Genomic DNA, 25,589 nt, shown 5'->3' with positions numbered 1-25,589 from the left:
GCCAAACCAGATTGGGGCCTAGTGTAGCTCCCTAGCTTATCAGTTTTAAGTCAAACCATCCAACCCATGCCAGCATGGAAAATGGATGTTAAATGATGATGATGATGCACAGCCATTATATAAGAAAAAATATACATTAACATACTTATCCATAAATGTACACATATCTGTACCAGTGAAAGCCAGGCTGGTTTTTATCTTTCAAATTTTATTTTTTCACATATTCAGAAATACCTGCTTGTGAAGACCTGTTGAGGCAAGTGAAATTGAAATCAAATTCGATGACTGGCATCTGTGCTAGTGGAGCGCTAAGAGCACCATCCGAGCATGATCGTTGCTAGAGCATACCGGTGGCACGTAAAAAGCACCATTCAAGCATAATCGTTACCAGTGTCGCCTTATTGGCATATGAAAAAAACATTCGAGCATGATCGTTACCAGCGTCGCCTTACTGGCTCCTGTGCAGGTGGCATGTAAAAAACACCATTTGAGTGTGGCCGTTGCCAGTACCACCTGACTGGCACTCATGCCGGTGGCATGTAAAAGCACCCACTACACTCTCAGAGTAGTTGGCGTTAGGAAGGGCATCTAGCTGTAGAAACCCTACCAGATCAGACTGGAGCCTGGTGCAGCCATCTGGTGCGCCAATCCTGTGTCAAATAATCCAACCCATGCTAGCATGGAAAGTGGACGTTAAATGATGACGACGATGATGATAATGATGATGTAATTGACACAAAAAGAAAAAAATGAAAGAAAAAAGCCATGTAACTTTGTTGGTGACTGACTTGAGTTCTATGAAGAATTTAAATGAATTGCAAAGAAAAGCATGCATTTGTTTATATACGCATATACATAAAACACGCACACAAACATGTCTGCAAACATGCACACATATGCACATGGTAAGCAGCTTGTTTCCCAACCACATGATTCTGTGTTCAGGCCCACTGTGTGAGACCTTTGGCAAATGTCTTCTACTGCAACCACAGGCTGGCCAAAGTAGATCTTGAAAACAGAAACTGAAAGAAGCTTATGAAGGTGGCAAGCTGGCAGAAACGTTAGCATGCCGGGCGAAATGCTTAGCAGTATTTCGTCTGCCGTTATGTTCTGAGTTCAAATTCCACCAATGTCGACTTTGCCTTTCATCCTTTCGGGGTCGATAAATTAAGTACCAGTGTTATGCACTGGGGTCGATGTAATTGAATTAATCCCTCTGTCTGTCCTTGTTTGTCCCCTCTATGTTTAGCCCCTTGTGTGCAATAAAGAAATAAGAAACTGAAAGAAGCCAATTGCTTGTATGTATGTATATACATATGTGGGTGTGTATATTTGTGTGTGTGATTGGCTTGAACTCTGTGAAGAATTTAAATAGATCGCAAAATAAAGCATGCATTCGTTCATATACACTCATTCTTAAAACACACAAACATACATACCTGTAAACATGCACACATACACACATGGTAAGAAGCTTGTTTCTCAACCATGAGGTTTGGGGTTCAGTCCTTGGGAAATTGTGTTCTACTATAGCCATGGGCTGACCAAAGTAGAATTGGTTAACAGAAACTGGATATATGTGCGTGTGTGTATGTGTGTGTGTGTGTGCACGCGCGTGTGTGTGTGTGTGTGTGTATGTATTTATGTCTGTGTATGTTCCCACCAACCGCGTGATAGTAGGTGTCAGTGTGTTTATGTTCCAAAAAGAGAACAATAGAATAAATACAAGTTTTAAATATAATAATGTACGTGTGAATGATGAAACTGCTTTAGCATGATCCTGTAAATACAAAAGAGAGAGTGAGAGCTTTGCTCTCATGTGTTTCTTTCCCTGTCTGAGGTTACCATGGTCTTTTCCCTAGGCTTTTCTTTCCACAGATAAACCTAATCTGTTTTACACTTTTACCCCACCTTATTATGCTGTTTACACATCCCAAATGCTTTCGATCCCTTTTGATCACATTATTTTTTCTTTCTTTCTTTCTTTCTTTCTTTCTTTCGAAAAGAAAAGTTCTACATTGATTTGTCTCCTCTGTGTTCAGCCCTACCTGGCTAATAAGGATATCTATCTATCTATCTATCTATCTATCTATCTATATATATATATATATCTACCTGCCTATCTGTCTGTCTCTCTATTTATCCATAATTTATCTTTTACTTATTTCAGTCATTAGACTGTGGCCATGCTGGGGCACCACCTTGAAGAATTTTTAGTTGAATGAATTGACCTCGATACTTAGATAGATAGATAGGTAAGTAGATAGATAGATAGCTAAATTGATAGATAGATAGATAGATAGATAGATAGATAGATAGATAGATAAGTAGATAGATAGATAGATAGATAGATAGATAGATAGATAGATAGATAGATAGATAGATAGATAGATAAATAGATAGATAAGTAGATAGATAGATAGATAGATAGATAGATAGATAGATAGATAGACAGACAGACAGACAGATAGACAGACAGACAGACAGATAGACAGACAGACAGGTACACAGACAGACAAGCAAACAGAAAGATAGATAGATATGTAGGGAGGTAGATAGATAGATAGATAGATAAATAGATAGATACAAACATACATAAATATTGAGTTGTAAATTAAAAAAGCATAAACAAGAATATGAATGCAGGTAAACCTCCACACACACATACATACCATACACTCACTCTCACACACACACACATAACAGGCACACTTACACACTTACACACGTTTTACTGACATTCCTTGTTCTTGTCAGCCAAAAACTGTGTTACTAAGAAAAGCCAGAAAGTGGGAGATAATGTGACTAATTCGGCTTTATTGTTTACATACCAAGTTGTTTACTTACATCTTTTGTCTCTATATCTGTTGTCTGCTACTTCAACGTGGAAACATACTAAAACGAAACGAATGAGGGAGCCTCTACATAGTCCACCTAACTTGCTAAAAATAGAAACCAAATTTTCATCACGTTACATGCTACTGTCTAACTAGATCTATCTTTCGTTTGTTTCAGGCGTTGGACAGTGGCCATGCTGGAGCACTGCCTTAGAAGGTTTTTTGATGAACAAATTGAATCCATTACTTATTGAGGTTAATTTGTTCAGCAAAAACCTATCAAGGTAGAGTCCCAGCAGGGGACACTGTCCAATATCTAGTATTTATTCTGTTGGGGGTCGTTTTGCTGAACTGCTAAGTTATGGGAACATAAACAAACCATTACCAGTTGTCAAGTGGTGGTAGTCTAGACAAACACATTCGCACACACACGCACACACATAAAGTACTTAACCCGCTTTGTAAAGTGGTTGGCATTAGGAAGGGCATCCAGCCACAAAATAACCATGACAAAACAGACCTCGGCAGTGCTGGTGCCATGCAAAAAGCACCCAGTCTACTCTGTAAAGTGGTTGGTGTTAGGAAGGGCATCCAACCATAAAAACCATTCCAAAACAGACAGTAGAGCTTGGTGCAGTCCGCTAGCTCCTGTCAAACCATCCAACCCATGCCAACATGGAAGACAGATATTAAATGATGATGATGATGATGACATATAATATATATATATATATAAATGGATGAATGAATTATCCTTTGTTTACCGTTAACATGGAAAATTCAATAAACAGTTACCAGGGTAGCATTGGAATAAAATCAATGTTGTCTTCGAAACATATGTCGAAGAATTTTAATAACATCTGTGTTCAACTCCATTCATTTACTTATATATATATATATATATTCTTTTATATGTTTCAGCCCTAAGGTTGTGGCCATATCCTGCTTGCTTGCTTCTTTTGCTTTTGCTTTGTACTCTTGCTTGATGGCATGTGCTGGGGGCCATCCCAGGCTAGTAGTCCCAGAGATACCATCATGCATAGAGCTGACCAGGTCTGCCCCAGTGCCCTCCATCACTGGCAGTCCCATTCCATCCCCTCTGCACCCTCTAAGATGACATTGAGCCTCTGGAGATTTTCCTTAATCATGTCTAGCCATCTGGTGCAGGGCCTGCTGTGGAGCCTCTTCCAGCCTGTACCTGCTACATCAAATGGGAGTAAAGCCCTGGTGGGATGATCTAGTGGGAGACAGAAGGCATATCTGTGTAAGAGCATGTGACAGATAGCTATGAGGAGGGAGGCTATGGCTTGATGTGTGTGCATGCAGTTCTTGGTTGAAAACATGATGGTACTGTCTGATATCTTCGATAGTTCTCAGGGCTCTGCTATTGAAGTCCTCAATCTTCTCTGCAAAAGTCTTTGAGAGGGGGCACCTTTCTGTTTCACAAAGGAAAATGCAGAGGGCCAATATATAGATCACTTGATGGATATACATATAGAGGTGTGTGTGTGTGTGTGTGTGTGTAAAATTCAGCAACATGATGTAACATTATTACATTTTAATTATTGTGTGCACGCATGCACACACACACACAAATGCTCTCTATCAACACCACCTCCATCTTGCATGTATTTATGTGTATGTACGTGTGTGTGTGTGTGTGTGTTGTGTGTGTGTGTGTGTGTGTGTGTGTGTGCGTGTGTATGTGTGTGTGTGTTGTTTTTTTTTCCATGTGTCCTTACATTGGCACAACATCAGCAACAGTGATGTTGTTTATATATTTCGTAAACAAAACATTTGGCAATCATTCGGCATGTGAAGATGGTGAATAAAATATTCTACTTCAAACCAAGTATGGGTTGGTATCATGAAGGGCACCTGGCTGTAGAATGTGATTGTGAAAAATTTCACCCCATCCATGCCAGCATGGAAATAGCAGATGTAAAAAATGCTCACACACACACACACACAACACACACACACACACACACACACACATACACACACACACACAAACACACACACGCACACACACACACACACACACATGCACACATGTAGCCTGTTGATGACCTTGTCCTCTTAGTGGATCTGTAAAGGAATTAAAGAAATTCCAGCCATGGGAACAAAACTTGGAATTGAGTGGCTTTAAGGTTATCCTGTATGACTAAAGTTTTAGTAAGTAGGAAAGATGGCTGAACCCTGGTTCCTTCAGGTAAATGGCCTGACTCAGTATCTAGAAAAGGAGTAGGTATAAACTCTAAAAGCAGTGCATAATATATTCTATGGACATGCAAGAGATGTAGTAGAATCACTTGTCTTAACATATTATGTCATTCATGCAAGCATGGAAAAGTGGATGTGAAACGATGATGACAATTCAATGGCAATATGGAATATGGATACTCTTTTACTTGTTTCAGTCATTTGATTGTGGCCATGCTTTAGTTGAGCAAATCGACCCTAGGACTTATTCTTTGTAAGCCTAGTACTTATTCTATCGGTCTCTTTTGCCGAACCGTTAAGTTACGGTTGTCAAGCGATGTTGGGGGGGACAAACACAAACACACGCAAATATATATACATATATATGACAGGCTTCTTTCAGTTTCCATCTGCTAAATCCACTCACAAGGCTTTGGTCAGCCCGAGGCTATAGTAGAAGACACTTGCCCAAGGTGCCATGCAGTGGGATTGAACCCAGAACCATGTGGTTCGTAAGCAAGCTGATGATAATAATGATGATGACGATGACAATGATGATGACAACAATGATATGGGTACCTCAGAGCAGACACTGAAGTTCTGTAATTTGTCAGTTTCTGTCAAACTATCCAACCCATGTCAGGCTAGAAAAGAGATGTTAAAGGACAATAAAGATGATACAAACACACACACACACCAGATGTTAAAACAGTGATATTGTAGCATATGGCTAAATATACTGCTGACAGGTTATTACCTTGTCTTACAAAACATAAAGCAACACACTGTGCCCTGTGTCTGGGATGGTCATTACTAGAATACTTAATCAATCAAAGCTGACCTAAATATTTATCTAAATGTATCTATCATCCTGTAGTATTTTGTAGTCCAGTACATTGTTCACCTGCCCAGTCTAATGTTGTTGTTGTCATTGTTGTTATTGTTCAACCCCATACCAGTCCAGTTTGTCCCAACCAGGCATGGGCAACCTTTCTTGAGAAGCAAGCTGCATTCAAGTATTCTTTTTAAGTCAGCCATTCATAATGTCATGGGCTGCACGTAGCCTTCAGGCTTCAGGTTGCTCATGTTTGGTATAGGTCAGAGGTTCTCAATATGGACAGTACTGCTCCCCAAAAGGGCATTGGACATACTGAAGGAGGCATTAGGCTTTAGCAATGACTTGAATGGAGAGGTAACATCATCATCATCATCATCGTTTAACGTCCGCTTTCCATGCTAGCATGGGTTGGACGATTTGACTGAGGACTGGCGAACCAGATGGCTGCACCAGGCTCCAATCTAATCTAGCAGAGTTTCTACAGATGGATGCCCTTCCTAACGTCAACCACTCCGAGAGCGTAGTGGGTGCTTTTACGTGCCACCAGCATGAGGACCAGTCAGGTGGTACTGGCAACGGCCATGCTCAAATGGTGTTTTTTACATGCCACCTGCATGGGAGCCAGTCCAGCAGCACTGGCCACAACCTCGCTCGAATGTAATTAATATACTAAATTTACCTATAGTAGTAATTATATTATTATAGGCACAAGATTGGCTGTGTGGTAAGTAGCTTGCTTACCAACCACATAGTTCTGGGTTCAGTCCCACTGTGTGACACCTTGAGCAAGGGTTTCCTACTATAACCTTGGGCCGACGAAAGCCTTGTGAGTAGATTTGGTAGACGGAAACTGAAAGAAGCCCATTGTATATGTGTGTGTGTGTGTGTGTTTATGTGTCTGTGTTTATCCCCCCACCATTACTTGACAATAGATGCTGGTATGTTTATGTACTTGTAACTTAGAGGTTCGGCAAAAGAGACTGATAGAATAAGTACTAGGCTTATAAGAATGAGTCCTGGGATCGATTTGTTTGACTAAAGGCAGTGCTCCAGCATGGCTGCAGCCAAATGACTGAAACAAGTAAAAGAGTAAAAGAGATAAAGCTAGTAATGATTATTAAAATAAAATGAGATCTCATCAGGCACAGGAAAGTCGTTAACTTGCAATGTATAAAGTAAATTTATAAATTTTGTCTTTGGCTGCTATTTTTAGCTTCTCTGGTGACCACATAGAAGCTTCATCAGTGGCTCAATAATATCTGTTGCACTCCACCTATCACATACAAAATAAGTCAATGCCAGAGCAGAGGTCTTTGAAAATAACTGGGCCAATAACCATAACTTAAATTATATTATCCTGTACATCCATTTTTTAAATGATAGTGTGGCATAATCTCAGACAGATTTGGCTGCTATTTTTAGCTTCTCTGGTGACCACATAGAAGCTTCATCATTTGCTCAAGACTTACTGTGGTAATATGTGTTGCACTCTGCCTATCACATACAAAATAAGTCAAAGCCAGAGCAGAGGTCTCTGAAAATAACTGGGCCACTATTTCATGGAACAGTTTCCTGTTGCCCTCGGTAGATGCAAATAAGGCAGTGCTGTAGGCTAATGATGCCCTCATTAATAATAACCATATTGCTCTGGATGATCTTTGTACAGTGGTAGCCAGCACATAAAAACAGGGACCTAGTTTTATTTAAACAGGATAATGTGTTTCTGAAAGCTAATGAAAGATAAACAAAACTGGTTGATTTTGGTAAACAGAAGAAAACCAAAAACACCATTCTCCTCGTTACATAAAATTGTCATTAACCTCTTATCAAAAAATCAAGAAAAACAAACAAATAAATAAATAAATAAATAAATGAATTGTAATTGAACCAACAAGGGCGTCTCTATGTGTTCACTTGACATGCTGGAAATAGCAGCCAAGTCACCCTCAAATCAATCCTTATTACTCTTAAAACGAGTAATAAAAATTTAAAGATGAGATTCTAGATAATACTGTATCCCCCTCATTGTTGTCATCGTTGTTGCCATCATCATCATCATCATCATCATCATTATCATTATCATCATTTTAATGTTTACAGCGGACTCACAGTTGAGGGATTGCGAGTTCGAATCTCAGACCGGGCGATGTGTGTGTTTATGAGCGAAACACCTAAGCTGCACGTGGCTCTGGCAAAAGGTAATGGTGAACTTCTGCTGACTGTTTCGCCACAACTTTCTCTCACTCTTTCCTCCTGCATCTTGCAGCTCCCCTGCGACGAACCAGTGTCCTGTCCAGGTGGGGAACCTATACACCAAGGAAACTGGGAAACTGGCCCTTATGAGCCAGGCATGGCTCGAGAAGGAACAAACAAACAATGTTTAGTTATCCATGCTTGCATGGGCTAGACAATGTTTACTGAGACAGATTTTTCTGCAGTTGGAAGCCTTTCCTGTTGCGCACCCTTACCTGTTTTCAAGAAGGATATTTCCTAGTGGCCAGACATGTTTTTGTAGAATATTGCATGTTGCACCATCATGCAACTCTAACTTTCACGAACGTAGCATTCATTAACATTCCTCTTGCATTTCTTAGGTCAATGCTTTTGGATCCACGAATTAAGTACAGTGAAGTACTAGGTCTATTCTTCTTCTTCTTCTTCCTCCTCCTCCTCTTCTTCTTCTTCTTCTCTCCCTCTCTACCCCCTCACAAACACATATATGCACACACACACATATGTATGTACATATGCACACAAACACACATACACACACATACATACACACACACATGCGCACACATGTTCCCACTGGAAGAAACTGCCCTGGAGAGAAATGAGCTCCATTAGGTAAAAAGAAAAAAAAACCCCAGATGTCAAAGACATGCATCATGTCATGACACTGTTGCTGATTCCATCAAGAGCTAAGACCACCATCACCATCTCCATCTCCATTACCATTCCCATCTCCTCCATGCCACCACTGTCACCACTCACTCACCTTTGACAGGCAGTCTGACAAAGTGAGCAAGCTGAAACTTCAAAGTCACTATCAACTTGTGAACCTTTTCTTTGTAAAAGTTCAATGAACTTCTCAACTAAAAAGCATTGAGTAACCCTTCAATTTAAAGTTAAATTGTTTTTATTTATACCTTGACATAAAACAGACATTTATACATTTATATATTGTGTTCTTACAGAAAAAGAGTTGGAAAATTAACTAGAATGCAAAAAAAAAAAAAAAATGCAATTTCTTGCCAGTGGCATGTAAAAAGCACCCTTCAAATGTGGGGCTTTATTGAGGTGATGGTAAGTGGCTGAGATCTTTGGTAATATGTCGTACTTGAGAAGACACGTCAAACCAAGTGAAAGCATAGTTGTGGCCAATGCTGGTGTCACATAACTGGCACCCATGCCAGTGGCACATAAAAAGGCATCTATTACACTCTTGGAGTGGTTGGCATTAGGAAGGGCATCTAGCTGTAGAAATCATGCCAAATAAGACTGGAACTTGGTGCAGCTCTCCAGCCTACCGGTTCCAGTCGATCCATCCAACCTATGACAGCATGGACAGTAGACGCTAAATGATGAGGATGATGATGATGTTCCATGCTTTAAGCATCACAGACAACAATTATTACAAGAAAAGATTTTTTAAAAGAATGGAAATTTTACATCCACCCCACTTCTTTTGTAATTTTTCAGTGTTTATTTTCTTTTGATATTTTTGTTCAGATTTATGTTTTAAACATCTGACTTCACGTTTTTTCAAAATTATACTGAACTTTAAAATGTACTTCTTAAAAAATAAAAAAGCAAGTTAAAACTGATGACCTTTATGAAAGGTGAATGGGTTGTAGGTGACTAAATAATATCCTCTCTTCCTCTCATTTTTTTGTTTTCAAACTCATTATTTACTATGTTTAAACATACACACTTGAAGAAATCACAATTTTTGGCTTACTAGGTTATTTCAGACTCTATTGTATAGGGACGCCTATATATAATACCACACACACACACAAATATATATACATGTATACACAAGGCTTTGGTCGACTGAAGCTATAGTAGAAAGCATTAGCCCAAGGTGCCACGCAGTGGGACTGAACCCAGAACCATGTGGTTGGGTTACAAGCTTTTTACCACACAGTCACGCCTGCGCCTAGACATGCGCGCGCGCTCACATGTCACCACTTAAATGTTTTACATGATATTTGCATGGGGTTATATGTGTTATGATGATTTTGTTTTATAAAACAAGACGTAATGTGTCGTTGAGGTACCCATGCCTTCACAATGTTATTAATGAGAATACAAAACGAAGCAATGCCAACCGAATCGAAAACTCGAGTTCGTTGTAAGCCGACGGTTATATATTTGTAAGTATATTGCCCGAAGGATTGTAGGTAACTGTTACGATTTTGGGCTTTCTCAGGGTGTTAGCGATGTAATCAGAGTGAAATGGCTCGATTCTTGTAGGAAACATGCAGGAATTCTATGACAATTATACGTACTCCATCTAATACAATCATAATAATTTAAGAATTTTTTTTGTAGCGAATTATATAATAAATAAATAAACATAAATATACTTACTTCTGAAGCATATGACATACGTTAAAATTCAGTTCTTATTTACTATTCACTGATCGGTGTTGTCACATCTCCAGCTGATCACCAAGTAAACATTGCGCAATATTGGAAAGTATAACGTGTTTATATATACCACAACAACTTGTTTTTTTTATATCTGAATACTTAATTTATGCAAGAACGATGTGGTGAATAGTGCATATCGTATCCTCAGTAAATAATGTCTCGTTTGACATTTGATTCACAGCATTGCGATTTGGGGGTTTTGTTTTTGTTTTTAGAATGGAACCACAAGCAGAAGCAGAAGCGATTGATGCTACATAGCAGCTAGGGGAGGTAATTATTAGAAGGGAAACAACAACATTCTGAAGAACTGAAGAAATTTCTTTCTCTTAAAAAAGTCGGCGACCTGTCAGAATCGTTTTGCACGCTGGAAAAATTCTTAATGACATTTCTTTCGGTTTTTCATTCTGAGTTCAAATTCCGGTGAAGTCATCTTTGCCTTTTATCCTTTCCGGGTCGATAAATTTAGTATCTGTTAAGAACTGGAGTTGATGTAATTAACTAGTCCCTCTCCCATCACGTCAAATTTCAGGCCTTATATTATACTGGAAAGAATTTTTCTCTTCTATATTAATAAATACGAAATTCTTTCTGTCCATCTGGGACCCCTGTCTCTCAGTCTACATTTGCTTTACATAGACATATTATACCTTTTTGGAATCAGGATGATCCCGGGACTGAAAATCTGCCCTTCATTTGGTTCTTGAATATCCAATATTAGGATCTGATTTAAAAGCATTTGGGTTGCTATTTCTAGCAGGTAAAGCGACCGCGAGAGGTTTCAGAGCCATAGTGTTACTGAGATAGGTGAGCAAGAGTTACCTCCCTCAGCTTAAAGTTTTACTAAGGAATTTAGTGGTTCTTCTATCTTTTTCAGTCATCAGATTGCGACCACGCTGGAGCACCGCCTTGAAAAATTTTAATCGAACAAATTGACATCAGTTCTGTCTTTTTTATGCCTGGTACTATTTTTATTGACATCTTTTACCGAACTGTTAAGTTATGTGAACGTAAACTCATCAACACCAGTTATCAAGCGGTGGTGGCGGACAAGCACAGACTCAAAACCAGAATATTTATATTATTGTTGGCATCCTTTTGTCTCGGGAGACAATAGTGTTGCGCATAAACTAACCCAGTCTGGTTTTTACATTTCATGTCCTCTCCAGTTTTGCGCAGGCCTGGGCTAGATGAAAGAAAATCCTGGGTAGCCCAATAGTCAGGATTCCTCTCTTGACATTGCTGATTTAGCCTAAAGGTGTGCAGAGCATTATGTTTGGCACCAGCTTAGTTGCAGGAGCTGTCGGAAGAGTGTCGGGTCAAACACTAAACCGCCTACGGGGCTCCACTACAGATTTCTTTGAAGGGTGTCTCTTTTTCGTAACCCTGGATAGGGGCCCATACCAGGTACTTCAGCCAGGAGTCATGTCAGGCAGGGTCGCCACTCCCTGAAGTAGTGAAGAAAATCGCTACCCACTACCTATGATTATATATATATATATAATAATACTAACTATTGAGTTTCTTAACTCTTTGGATCTTCCTAGAATGCCTTCTCACAAACTGACATTGAAAAAAGGAGTTCCAATCATACTTTTGAAAAATCTGGATCCCCCAAAGCTGTGCAATGGAGCAAGACTGATTGTCAGATAAATGCATCCACATCTTTGGGAAGCAACAATCCTCACTGGACAAGGAAAGGGAGAAAATGTGTTTATTTCAAGAATTCCCCTGATTCTAGTAGACATGCCCTTTGAATTCAAGAGACTTCAATTTCCAGTAAGAGTTAGTTTTGCAATGTCAATTAACAAGAGTCAAAGACAATCAATCAAAATTACTAAACTTCATTTCATGCAGCAGTGCTTTTCTCATGGTCAGCTCTATGTTGGTTGTTCTAGATTTGGAAATGGCAACAATCTCTCCATACTCATACCAAATGGTAAAAACAAGAATATTGTTTATCCTGCTGCTTTACAGTGATTTCCAGATGTCACACTGATACGAAATTCTCCAAATGTGATACTCTGTGATATAAATCTGAGATGCTAGGATACCAATAAATGCTTTATTATTCCTTTCCTCTTTAGTTTTGGGCTGTAGGTCCAATTATCCCTCTGCTGGAGCTAGCTTAAAAGTCTGCAGTGAATGTGGCTTTTAAGTTAGTTTAAAGTATAATAGAAACGGATAAATAAATGTTTATGGTATTTAATAAGCTATGTTAGTGTATTTAGTTTAAATTACTACATCTTCAGCATTCTTAGATTATAATAATCCCTTCTAGTATAGGCACAAGACCTGAAATTTATCAACTCCAGAACTCAACTGGTACATATTGTAACGACCTGGAAAGGATGAAAGACAAAGTTGATCTCAGTGTGATTTGAACTCAGAATATAAAGAGTTGGAAAAAATGCTGCTAAGCATTTTGTCCGACGCACTATCAGCTTACCGCCTTATTCTTAGACGATGATGATAACAACAGTTTCTGACTTAGATACAAGGCCAGTAATTTTGAGAGGAAGGGTTTAGGTGATACCATTGACTTCAGTACTTGACAGGTTTTGGGGGATAGAACTCAGAATGTAAAAAACTGGAATGATTAGCAAATTATTTCATCTGTCTTTTTTTCTTTTTATGATTCTTTTGAGCGCCATTATTATTGGTACAGTCACAAAGACACAAATGTTTAGGAAGTTATACACATACACACACACACACACATATATATATATATATATACATTATATACGATGGATTTCTTTCAGTTTCCATCTACCAAATCCACTCACAAGTCTTTGGTCGGCCCGAGGGTAAAGTAGAAGACACTTGCCAAAGGTGCCATGCATGTGGTTGGTAAGGAAGCTACTTACCACACAGATACACATGCGCCTGATACTTACCACACAGCCACTCCTGCGCCTATGTATGTATGTATGTATGTATGTATGTATGTATGTATGTATGTATGTATGTGTGTATGTATGTGTGTGTGTGTGTGTGTATGTGTGTATGTATGTATGTATGTGTGTATGTATGTATGTATGCATGTGTGTGTGTATGTATGTATGTATGTATGTGTGTGTGTATCCACCTACACCTAACCCTACTGCCCCGCCCAACCACCCCCCACACACCTCCCCAATCCCTCCCCCTCAGACCTCCACGAGACCTACCACCCCTCCTACTTCTATTCCACCCACCCCTTCTCCACTTCCGTCTGTTGTTACCATTCCCCCCGATCTTCCCCTCTCTGCGGCTGAACGCTCCGTCCTTGGTAGGGGTCTGCGTTTCATTCCCCTCACTCCATCCTGTAAGGAATTCCAGACGCGAGTTGATGTCCACAGCTTTGTGCGCCGTGTCCGGTTGGGTGCGCATTACCACGACTCGCCACCCACACCCAACGAAGAGGATTGCTTCACTGGCCTGGGCCGCCGACCATCCCCGTGGACGCCTGCCCCTGGCCAGATCCTAGCAGTGGATCTTTTCGCGGGCGCTTGTCAGCGTGCATTGGAGCGGTTCAACTTCTCCAGGCGCCAACACCGCCTCAACATCTCCCCGGCTGAGCTCTTGGCTCTCCGTTCCCTCCAACGGCGCGCTGACATTATCATCAAACCGGCTGACAAGGGTGGAGCTGTAGTGGTGTGGCGCGTGGACCTCTATAGGGCCGAGGCTTTCCGCCAACTCAATGACACCTCCTTCTATTCCCCTCTGCCCTCTAACCCCACACGTAGCTACCAACAGACGGTATCCTCTACTGTCAACGACCTCATCTCGTCCTCCCGTCTCCCCCGCACTGCATCCAACCTAATTGTGCAAACCCCACGTACCCCCACCATTTACTTCCTCCCCAAAATCCACAAACCCAACAACCCTGGCCGCCCCATCGTCTCCGCCTGTAACTGCCCCACGGAGCTCATCTCTAAATACCTCGACCATGTCCTTGCCCCCCTAGTGGCATCTCTTCCCTCCCACATCCACGATACCAACCATGCTCTCCGGCTTTTCAACTCTTTCTCCTTTCCTCCCGGCTCCTCCAAAATCCTTTTTACTATGGACATCCAAAGCCTCTATACTGTTATCCCTCACCACGAAGGACTGCAGGCCCTTCGACACTTTCTTGACCTCCGCTCTAACCCTGTACCTGACACCTCCACACTCATTCGTCTGGCCGAACTTGTCCTTACTCTGAACTGCTTCTCGTTCGCGGGCGAGTTCTACCATCAGGTCTCGGGAGTGGCCATGGGAACGCGAATGGGCCCCAACTATGCGAACCTGTTCGTTGGCTATGTTGAGGCCCAAATATTCTCTAATTTCACTGGTCCCACTCCCGAACTATATGGTCGTTACATCGACGACATTATCGGTGCCACCTCACTCTCCCGCGAACATCTAGATTCCTTCCTCTCTTTCGTCCAATCTTTCCATCCAGCCCTCCACTTCACTTCCACTATCTCCAACACCTCTGTCTCCTTCCTCGACATTTCGGTTAGCATTCTTCACTCCACTCTTACCACCTCCATTCACTACAAACACACAGACTCACACTCATACCTCAACTTCTCTTCCTCCCACCCAGAACACACCAAGCTTTCCATCCCCTATTCCCAATTCCTCCGTCTACGTAGGCTCTGTAGTGACAACCATGACTTTGAGACTCAGTCTCAACGTATGGCTCACCACTTCACCCTACGTGGATACCCCCTCACCACTATCCACACCGCCCTTGCCAGAGCACGGTCCGTGGACCGTGTATCGGCTCTCTCTCCCCGAACCCGCCCTGTAGTCTCCCGCCTCCCTTTTCCCCTCACTTACCACCCCACGACCCTACGTCTCCAACGCACCATTCTTCGAGCTTTCCGTCATCTCCAGTCCGACCCGTCCACTTCACACCTCTTCCCTAACCGACCCCTCCCCTCTTTCAAACGAGCCCACAACCTTCGAGACCTTTTGGTCCATAGCTCCTTCCCTGACCCTACCTCCCAACCCGGCTTGTTTCCCTGCTCCCGCCCACGTTGCCGCACTTGCCCTTACCTCTCCAACACCACCCGCCTCACTAGCACCCACCATCGACCCTATCCCATCATCCACTCCTTCACCTGCACCTCCAGCAATATTATCTATTGCATCTCCTGCTCTCTCTGCAATTCCTTGTACATCGGACAAATGGGACGCCGCTTGGCTGACCGGTTCGTGGAACACCTTCGTGACATCCACCTTGCGAACGACACACCGGTCTCACGCCATTTCCGCTCCACCGGTCACTCCTTGCAACACCTATCTGTGTTCGGTTTGTCCTTACACAGAGGCCATCCGGATTCCCGTTTGCGCCGTGAACAGGAATTAATCTTCTCTCTTCGCTCTTATACGCCATTTGGTCTCAACTCTCCCCCCTCCTCACCTATCCTTTCCCCCCGACCCCTACTTCTTCAGTCCTTCATCCTTTCACCCCTACTCCCCTTCCCTTCTTCCCTCTTTCTCCCTCCCTCCTTCCCTCTTTCCCTTCCCTCTGCTCCCTCACTCCCCCTCTCCCTCTTTCCTCCTTCCCCCCTCCTCCCCTTCCTTCTCCCCCTCCTCTCTCTCCCCCCTCCTCTCCTCTTCCCCCCTCTCCCCCCTCTTCTCCTCACTACACCACACGACTTCACACATCACATCATATATGATGTGCCATACTAATACATACACCAACTAATACATACTAATACGTACTAATACATACTAATACATACTAATACATACACCAACCCTATACATACACACGTCCAGACCCCTCATACGCACTTATACTCTCTCATACACACACACTTATACATACTAATACGTACTAATACATACTAATACATACTAATACATACACCAACCCCATACATACGCACGTCCACACCAATCCTACGCACTAATACTCTCTCATACACACACACACCCTTATACATACTAATACATACACCAACCCTATACATACACACGTCCAGACCCCTCCTACGCACTATTAGCTGGTCCTTCAACCATATTATCAACTCTATTATCTCCCCTTATTTCGCTCTCGCGTCTCATGTTTGATCTTTGACCTCTGGCCGAAATCAGATCGCCATGTTGATTCGTTAGCTACTGCACGCATTTTTTTTCTCTCCTTCTTTCTGTGTTTTTTTTCTCCCCGTGTTTCTTTTCTGTGTATCTTTCTGTTGAAGAGCGTAGGCTCGAAACGTTAAAGACTTGTTTTATTTATATTTCCTGAGCGCCATACTAATACAATTGTTCGTTTGTTTTCCACCTGCCTTCGTCTTTTGTCTATTTTCATAAAGCTTCCCGTTATATATGTATGTATGTACGTACGTATGTGTGTGTGTATGTATGTATGTATGAGTGTGTGTGTATGTAGTATGTATGAGTGTGTGTGTGTATGTATGTATGTATGTATGTGTGTATGTATGTACGTACGTATGTATGTGTGTGTGTGTGTATGTATGTATGTGTGTATGTATGTATGCGTGTGTATGTGTGTATGTATGTATGTATGTGTGTGGTATGTATGTACGTATGTGTGTGTGTGTATGTATGTATGCATGTATGCGTGTGTGTTTGTATGTATGTGTGAGTGTATGTATGTATGTATGTACGTACGTACGTATGTATGTGTGTGTGTGTATGTATGTATGAAGGTATGTATGTGTGTGTGTGTATGTATGTATGTATGTAATACATACATGCCTGTAATATAAAAATGTGATAAATATGACTTTTCTGTAAATGTGATATGTGTCATCACAATACACCAGCCAGAATTAAGCCTGCCATTATTCCCGAATCCTTAATGTTGAGTTTCCACAAAGTATTCCTGTGGAAAAAATTTTCTTGTTCATCACTAACTGTACAAGGATTTTCAGGAAAATAAAATAAATGTGTGAATACATGAAATGTAATTTTAGAAGACATGTGGCCGCTCATATTTCTGAAAGTGTCAATCAGTTTTAATTCCATTTCAACAGGAAAGATAAAAAAGTCATTTTTAAGAAGTCAGCACAGATCTATATGAATTCATGTCAAATCTTTTAGCTCATGTTCTATGAGATTTTCATCAAAAGTTTTATCTTTTAATATTCTTCTTATTTGAGGTTCTAAAAATTTTGGTATTTTTCACTTATGACCTTAACAAATATCTTCCTTTAGAAGGCGATGAGCTGGCAGAAACTTTAGCACACTGGATGAAATGCTTAGCGGTATTTCGTCTGTCATTACGTTCTAAGTTCAAATTCTGCTTTGCCTTTCATCCTTTCGGGGTCGATACATTAAGTACTAGTTGTGCACTGGGGTCGATGTAATCGACTTAATCCGTTTGTTTGTCCTTGTTTATCCCCTCTATGTTTAGCCCCTTGTGGGCAATATTGAAACAAAATATCTTCCTTTAGTGAAGGTTAGTGCAAAGAAGTAATAAAACTACTGGAATTGATTGAGTATTAATTCTTTCAGAAATTAATGATGACCATTCTTTTATATTATAATCTTAAGATATAAAGAGTTGCAGTTCTTAATGAATTTTGCTTGCATGTTCATTAACATAGCAATTGCTTTAAGATTTTCGCATACATTCCACAGGCGATTGCAGTATTAAATTGCACTGAAAAGGTTTCCATGTTAAAATTAGATTCTTTTAAGTGCACTGAATGATCGACGGGGATAGTTACATATTACCATTATGGAATAAGATATCTTTTAAACTTCAAAGCGATGAATCTATAAATGTTTTCCATTTTCATACAATACATTTAGATAAACTTGCAAGAAGTTCATTTATGTCATAGAAGAATCCATTTTGAAATGAACTGCTAAGTTGAAATTTCTTGATCTATAGTAACATACTGTTGTATTTTCTTCAAATAAGCGTGGGAAACCTTGACTGATTTCTTCTCATTCTAAATCTCGCAGATAGTCTCTTAAATTTTATCTTGTAAAAAGAATTGGATCCATACTTTCTTTTGGTCTGTATTTGGAACCTGAGGAAAGTCCAATTCTCCAAGTGAATTTAACTTCATCAATATCTAGTTCAACTTTAATAGAGTTGATCTCGGCTGAGGAGGGTTATCACTGACGTTATTTAATCATGTGATACAGGTCTAGGCACAGAATCTAAGCTGATGTATATGATTTCAAACCTGTTTTTGTTTCAAACAAAAAAATCATAAATTAAAAATATTAAAAAAGTAGCAGTTTATAGCATGATCTTTCTGCTCTTTATAAATCACAGGTTCTGGAACAGGCATTGAGGGCTTCTTACTCTTCAGCCTTTCATGCAAATCACTTGAATGCTCTGTACAAATTTGCTCATGGCTTGTGTTGTAAGTCAAAATATAATATATATGGTATTTTAAGATTTGTTGTAAAAATACCCGTTGTGATAATTATGAAGCAACCACTAACACAGGAGGTAAAGTCCATGTCTGTTGAAAGTTAAGTTAGGATGAGCTATTAAAAAAAATATTAGTAAAAGGAATAATAGACGAATAATCATTTTGAAATCATAAGGTATCGAAACTGCAGGATATAAAAGAAGTCACATCTAAAAAAAATATACGTTAGAGCAGTGCTTTTCAACCTTTTTGCTGGAGTGGAACCCCAAGGAAACATTCCACTGGCTCAAGGAACCCCTGTACAATAATTTGATAGTCTTATGCACACATATCTGCACAGGAGAATTACAAATTACTGCCGATTTTAGCAGTTTTGTAACTTCTTGCGGAACCCCTGGACTGTACTGGCGGAACCCTGGTTGAAAACCACTGACCTAATGCAACAATCAATGCTCAAGTCTACTGTCAGCAATTAGAGCGTTTGAACCAAGCTTTGAAGAAAAAATATCCGCTTTAGTGAATCAAAAAGGAGTGATGTTTCATCAGGACAAGGCGCAATCCCAGTACCAGTTATGCACTGGGGTCGATGTAATCGACTTAATCCCTTGTTTGTCCCCTCTGTCTTTAACACTTTGCGGGTAGTAAAGAAATATACACGTGTATATGTAGGCATGCATATTTGAGCACGCATGCGCATAAGGATTGTTTCCTTCCCCATTTCCGTTTTGAGACCATCTTATTATTTTCTTCCGAATTGTTTTCTTCGAACTGTTTCACAATCTTACGACAATGTCACATAAAACATCATTTCTGTAAGTATTAAAGCTCAAAAGCATTATATGTATTGATTTTGTATATTTTCGTTGATTCCACTAACTTTTAATGTATTGATATTGCTTGTCGGACATCAATATTGTTTCTATCCTCCACCACTTTGTCTAAAAATTAATGATTAAACAGATTTTTAGTCGTGTAAAAGCTGGATATTTTAAAATAAGGGATCTTTTCGGTTTGAACGGCAGTTTTTAAAATAATTTCCACGTAACTAAACACTTTTAAACTTCGTATACTGGTAGAATGTGTTTATAAAACATCTTTTTCTCTTGGCTTTATTGAGAAAATTCTATAGTTTGTAAGATATTTGTTGTTTTTTTCTTCAATTTCTGCAATTTCAACCAATCAATGACGTCTATTGAGGTGAAAACATTCTGTGTCGTATGAATATGTCCCTCGTTTAAGAAACAGATTGGGTTTATTTACATTTGTGAAGAAAAACAGATACCCTTTCCCCCACCCCTAACCCTAACCCTAAAACAGATTGAAATGCAATAGATCGATACTAGGGTCATAATTATGGGTGACAATTTCATATGACACCGCTAGAAAAAACTGCCGTTCAAACTGAAAAGATCCAAAATAAGTCTTACAACAAATGCCTTTCAGATGGCTTACATTACGAGTTTATTGGAATTTGATTTATGAAAAGAAAATAATAATTGCGGCGATAATTCACACATTTCATCAAAATGTATGAGGAAACAAAGTCGAAATTATTGAATTATTCAACTCTGCCCTGAAGTTTATTGTCAGTTTATTTTTTACATAAAATTCCTTCATAATCGTAATCTGCTCCATCTGAAACAGATTTGTAGAAAATTTTATGAAAAAATATCAGGTTTTTTAGACAGTTTTGAGGAAATTCCTCTCTACCCTTGCGGAAAAAGTTTTCACAACAAATTCCGATTGAACTCTAAAGTTATAGAAAGACAGAGAAAAAAAAAACCAATTCATTGGGGCACACATCTGTAGTAATGCCCAGTTTTTGTATACATTTGCTGCTTTCTTCCAAGGAACCTAATGCTCTTAGCTTAGTTTTTCCTTGGGGCTGACCAGATTGGAGCAATCTCGAGTATAACCAGCCAAAAAGGCAAAGATAATCTGGAACTCGTCTGAGGATAGAAAACTCCTAATGACCCATCCTGGTCTTCCTTGTATCGTCTGTCTGGATGTTTTGTGTTCTTGTCCCATTTTTGTATTTTTTATATATAAAATATAGCGGCGTACATACACTTTGGTCTTATATATATATATGTGTGTGTGTGTGGGTAGGCAATGGGCTTCTTTCAGTTTCCGTCTACCAAATCCACTCACAAGGCTTTGGTCGATCAAGGCTATAGTAGAAGGGTGCCACACAGTGGGACTGAACCCAGAACCATGTGGTTGGGAAGCAAGTTCATACCACACAACCACACCTGTGCCTACATGATGGTCTTTTAGTTTCCATCTCCCAAATCCACTCTCAAGGCTATAGTAGAAGACACTTGCCTAGGGTGCCACACAGTGGGACTGAACCCAGAACCATGTGGTTGGGAAGCAAGTTTTGTACCACACAACCACACCTGTGCCTACATGATGATCGTTTAGTTTCTATCTACCAAATCCACTCTCAAGGCTTTGGTTAGCTCAAGGCTACAGTAGAAGACACTTGCGCAAGGTGCTACACAGTGGGAGGCAAACTTCTTATCACACAGCCAGTCTGTGTATATACGATGGGCTTCAACACAGTTTCCAAATTCATGCACAGAGCATACATATGTATTCAGTGACATTTGTGTGTAAACACAGGATGATTTTGATTGTTCAGTGAAAATTTTCTTGTTTGTCTTTATAAAAATGTCCCCTGTTGTATCTCTATTTTCAGGTATTCTCTCCATACCTAACACTATTTTTTTTACTCTGTTATTACAGATTATCAGATGATATTGCCCTCAGAGAAGTATTTACATCAGATGCAACATATATTATTATTATTTTTTTAACAAGTAGAGGAAAATATCATTCAGATCAGGATGAACTTTACATAAATATCTGGTGAATATCAATGAAACATTATTGATAAGTATTTCTTCTCAACTGGAATGTTTATAAAATGATTTTGTGTTCTCATTAACTTGGACAGATTTACAAAAAAAAAGTTCACAATATCTTGTGATATTGATGAAGATCACAGCTGATGGGGAACATAGCAATAGATAAAAAAATATTTATATATTTAGAATTAACTGATTTGACAGTTGTAGATATTCGGATGCACTGAGCATGAATTTTGACTCAGTTTTGCTCTATCAGGTCCTGATTTTGACACTGTATATGACCTGTGCTACATTCAAATGAAATCCCCCATTCCAATATTTAAGAGTCTGCCACCTCAAGAATTAGTTGATGTTCCAGAAATATTGTAATGCACTCTGAGGAGTCTGACACTGATTTTGATCCCAGCATATTTGAAAATCAAAATGATCCAGAAAAGTTTAACCAGGTCAAATTCAATAATGTTGTCAGGGATCTAAATTTGCCAACCCCAAAAAAAGGCTGTGGAAATTTTGATTTCAAGGTTTAGAGAGAAAAACTTGCTTACTTCAAACACAAATTACATTTTATAGAAAAAGAGAACTTCTTGAATATTTTAGAACTGAGGATAGTTTAGTATATTGTGGAGGCGAGATGGAAAATGAGGTTTGTGCAAACAACGTGAAACTTAAAACATTGTCTGAAAATATTGACTGTCCTATTGACAAAAGGATTAAGAAAGGGAAAAAGTTGTTTGACTGTGATGTCTGTGGTAGATCATTCTCCCAAAAGGGCAACCTTACTACACACAGATGTATTCATACAAGAGAGAAGCCATATCACTGTGATATTTGTGGTAAATCATTCTCTCTAAATCATCACTTAATGATTCACAAACGTATTCACACAGGAGAGAAACCATATTCCTGTGACATCTGTGGTAAATCGTTCTCTCAAAACAGTAACCTCATTATTCACAAACACATTCACACAGGAGAAAAACCCATATCACTGTAATATCTGTAATAAATCATTCTCTCAGAATGGTTACTTAACTACTCATAAACTTATTCATACAGGAGAGAAACCATATCGTTGTGATATTTGTGGTAAATCATTCTCTCAAAGTGGGTACTTAACTACTCATAGACTTATTCATACAGGAGAAAAAACATATCAGTGTGATGTCTGTGATAAATCATTCTCTGGAAGTAATAGCTTAGCTATACACATACGTATTCATACAGGAGAGCAACCATATCATTGTGATATCTGTGGTAAATCATTCTCTCAAAATGAACATTTAACAAACCACAAACGTATTCATACAGGTGAAAAACCATATCACTGTGATATCTGTGGTAAATCATTTGCTCGAGGAAATGTTTTGACTACTCACAAACGTATTCATACAGGAGAGAAAACATACCATTGTGATATATGTGGTAAGTCTTTCTCGCGAGGAAATGTTTTGGCTACTCACAAACGTATCCACACAGGAGAGAAGCCATATCAGTGTGATATCTGCAATAAATCATTTTCTCATAAGGATCGCTTAACTACACACAAACGTATTCATACAGGAGAGAAACCATATCACTGTGAGATTTGTGGGAAATCATTCTATCAAGGAAATACTTTAACTATTCACGAACGTATTCACACAGGTGAGAAGCCATATCACTGTGATACTTGTGATAAGTCATTCTATGGAAGTAGTACCTTAACTAAACATAAACGCATTCATACAGTAGAGAAGCCGTATCACTGTGATATTTGTGGTAAATCATTCTCTCAAAAAAGTCACTTGACTAAACATACAGGTATTCATTCAGGAGATTAATGGTATCAGGATCAAGATTTAGGCCAAAGTAAATACAATACAATTTACATATCTGTACAATATGTTAGTTTTAAGTTGTGGTTTATATTTTATATAAACATATTTTCTCTCTGTATATTTGATCTATAGTTTTTATTAGAAGAAAAATAAAGTGGGAAGACTAGGAATTTCAGAGTGTTATTGGACACTTTGGCATTGAAGCAGCCATATCTGGTCCAAATATTCTATCTGTTTAATGTTCAAGCCACCCAGATCTGGCCTCTTCTGACAATCCTACAATGTCATTCTATAAATAATAAACCACAGAATCAAAATCATGAAGCTATGAGATAATACTTGATTAATTCAAAAGTACGCGAATAAATATTACGTTTGACATAATCTCAATGCTGAAGTATTAAATTTAAGCTATGGGAACATATTGTACAGGCATGTAATGGATCCCTAACTAAAATTTGAAACTGTAACACAATGTTTGGAAATCTTCAATAAAAGTTTTGGCAAACAAAAATAAAAATTGATATTTCTTAATTAAGTGGTGATGTCCTCAAACAAGTGGCTAACAGCTTGCTTTGGACAGAATATGTAATGGGCCATTTCACATCAGCCTAATAAGAACTGCCCCTCAAAACATGTGATAAAACCCTCTATAGTTCCTTAACTTTAAAAATGTCCAAAATTTGTGAAACAACTTACGTAATTGCATATAAATATAAATATTTATAATAAAGTAAATTTTCTTAAATTGAATTTTCAATGTTTTTCTTTTCTCGATATTTGTACACATGCTGAACAGCTTAGTGCTTGTGAACTTTAGCTGCCCATATTGTAGCTTTTTACTTTTGACTGCTCATTCTGGTTCATGTGATGGTCAGATCCATTTAGTTGTACTTGGACTGCTCACATCTTTAACATGATGGACTAGCCTAATATCTGTTCATCAGTTATAAAATGGGAAATTCTGGCTCATAAAGTCCCCAGCAGGGAGAGTTTTGCTATGAGCAACCTGGGACCTATGAGCAACCTGTGCAAACAATTTTGATTTCAATTGGCAGAAGATGAAACAGACAAAGAGATGGACAGACGGACATAATGCCCATTATAGTAAGATAGCAAATCTGTCCACCTACGAGGGGAAATAAAGGGATAATATCGCAAATCTAAACCCTCTAAATTCATGAACTATGCAGGGGTGGGGAAATCCAGAGTTACTCCTCATCGCCGGAATTTTAACAAAAAAGAATCAAAGGTGATTTATTAATACAAAACTCAATATCCACTAAATAATCATACTTTTTCACGTTTTTTACGCTAAAATCCTTCCTGATTTCCTCCTTTGTAATCCCCAAAAATATTGTGACCATTGGTCCAGCTGTTTGCCTGTGAAAAAGGAAGAGACAGACATAATGCCCATTATAGTAAATTGATGACAATCACAACCATCATATCAAACATACACATATTCCTGCCACCATCATATTATGTATGTAGATATATATATATATATACACATAGCAGGCTTCTTCCAGTTTTTGTCTTCAAATCCATTCACAAGGCTTTGTCCGGCTCAGGGCTGTAGTGTAAGACAGTGCCACACAGTGGGATTGAACTGAAAACATCATAGTCAAGAAGCAGGCTTCTTTACCACATTATTACACCTGTACTGTATATATATATATATATATATATATATATAATAATAACAAAGGGTGAAATTAATTAATTAAGAAGTAATCAGTTGCTAAACCCTAATTATAAAGTATATATATATATATATATATATATATATATACTCACACACACACACGTACACATTTCTTCTCACCATTGTAATATACACCATGGAAATAGAGAGAAACATTTCATTTGTTCAGGTAAATGTTTATTTCGATACCTTATCTCTATCTCATACTGTTGTTTCTCCTCTATTTCAGAAAAACAAATGTCATTGGCATCTAAGAATTGTATACTTCATCAATATTTATTCTTGTTCAAAGACTCAAAAGAAAATGTTATAC

General features: G+C 39.1%; 1 protein-coding gene and 1 long non-coding RNA gene across 4 annotated transcripts in view; one reads left to right on the top strand and one right to left on the bottom strand.

Moving 5' to 3' along the window:
- The window catches only part of LOC115211092 (serine/threonine-protein phosphatase 6 regulatory ankyrin repeat subunit A), an 86,321-nt gene extending 75,508 nt beyond the window's left edge, over positions 1-10,813 (bottom strand). For 2 of the 3 annotated variants that reach the window (XM_029779982.2, XM_029779983.2), the window contains exon 1: positions 10,477-10,811. The gene's annotated coding sequence lies outside the window, so the exon portion shown is untranslated. Of the gene's footprint in view, positions 1-10,476 lie in introns of all 3 variants that reach the window. The other variant, XM_036502486.1, reaches the window with a different exon arrangement.
- An 8,792-nt stretch (positions 10,814-19,605) lies between these two features.
- Positions 19,606-21,706, top strand: LOC118763129. The gene is made up of 2 exons (XR_004998885.1): positions 19,606-19,690; positions 21,627-21,706. It is a non-coding gene; the product is annotated as an uncharacterized LOC118763129 (long non-coding RNA).
- Positions 21,707-25,589: the final 3,883 nt, after the last annotated feature.

Source organism: Octopus sinensis, linkage group LG4, assembly GCF_006345805.1.
Source record: "Octopus sinensis linkage group LG4, ASM634580v1, whole genome shotgun sequence".
NCBI lineage: Eukaryota > Metazoa > Mollusca > Cephalopoda > Octopoda > Octopodidae > Octopus > Octopus sinensis.
The sequence above is the reverse complement of the archived record's forward strand: the minus strand, read 5'-3'. Positions and strand labels throughout refer to the sequence as shown.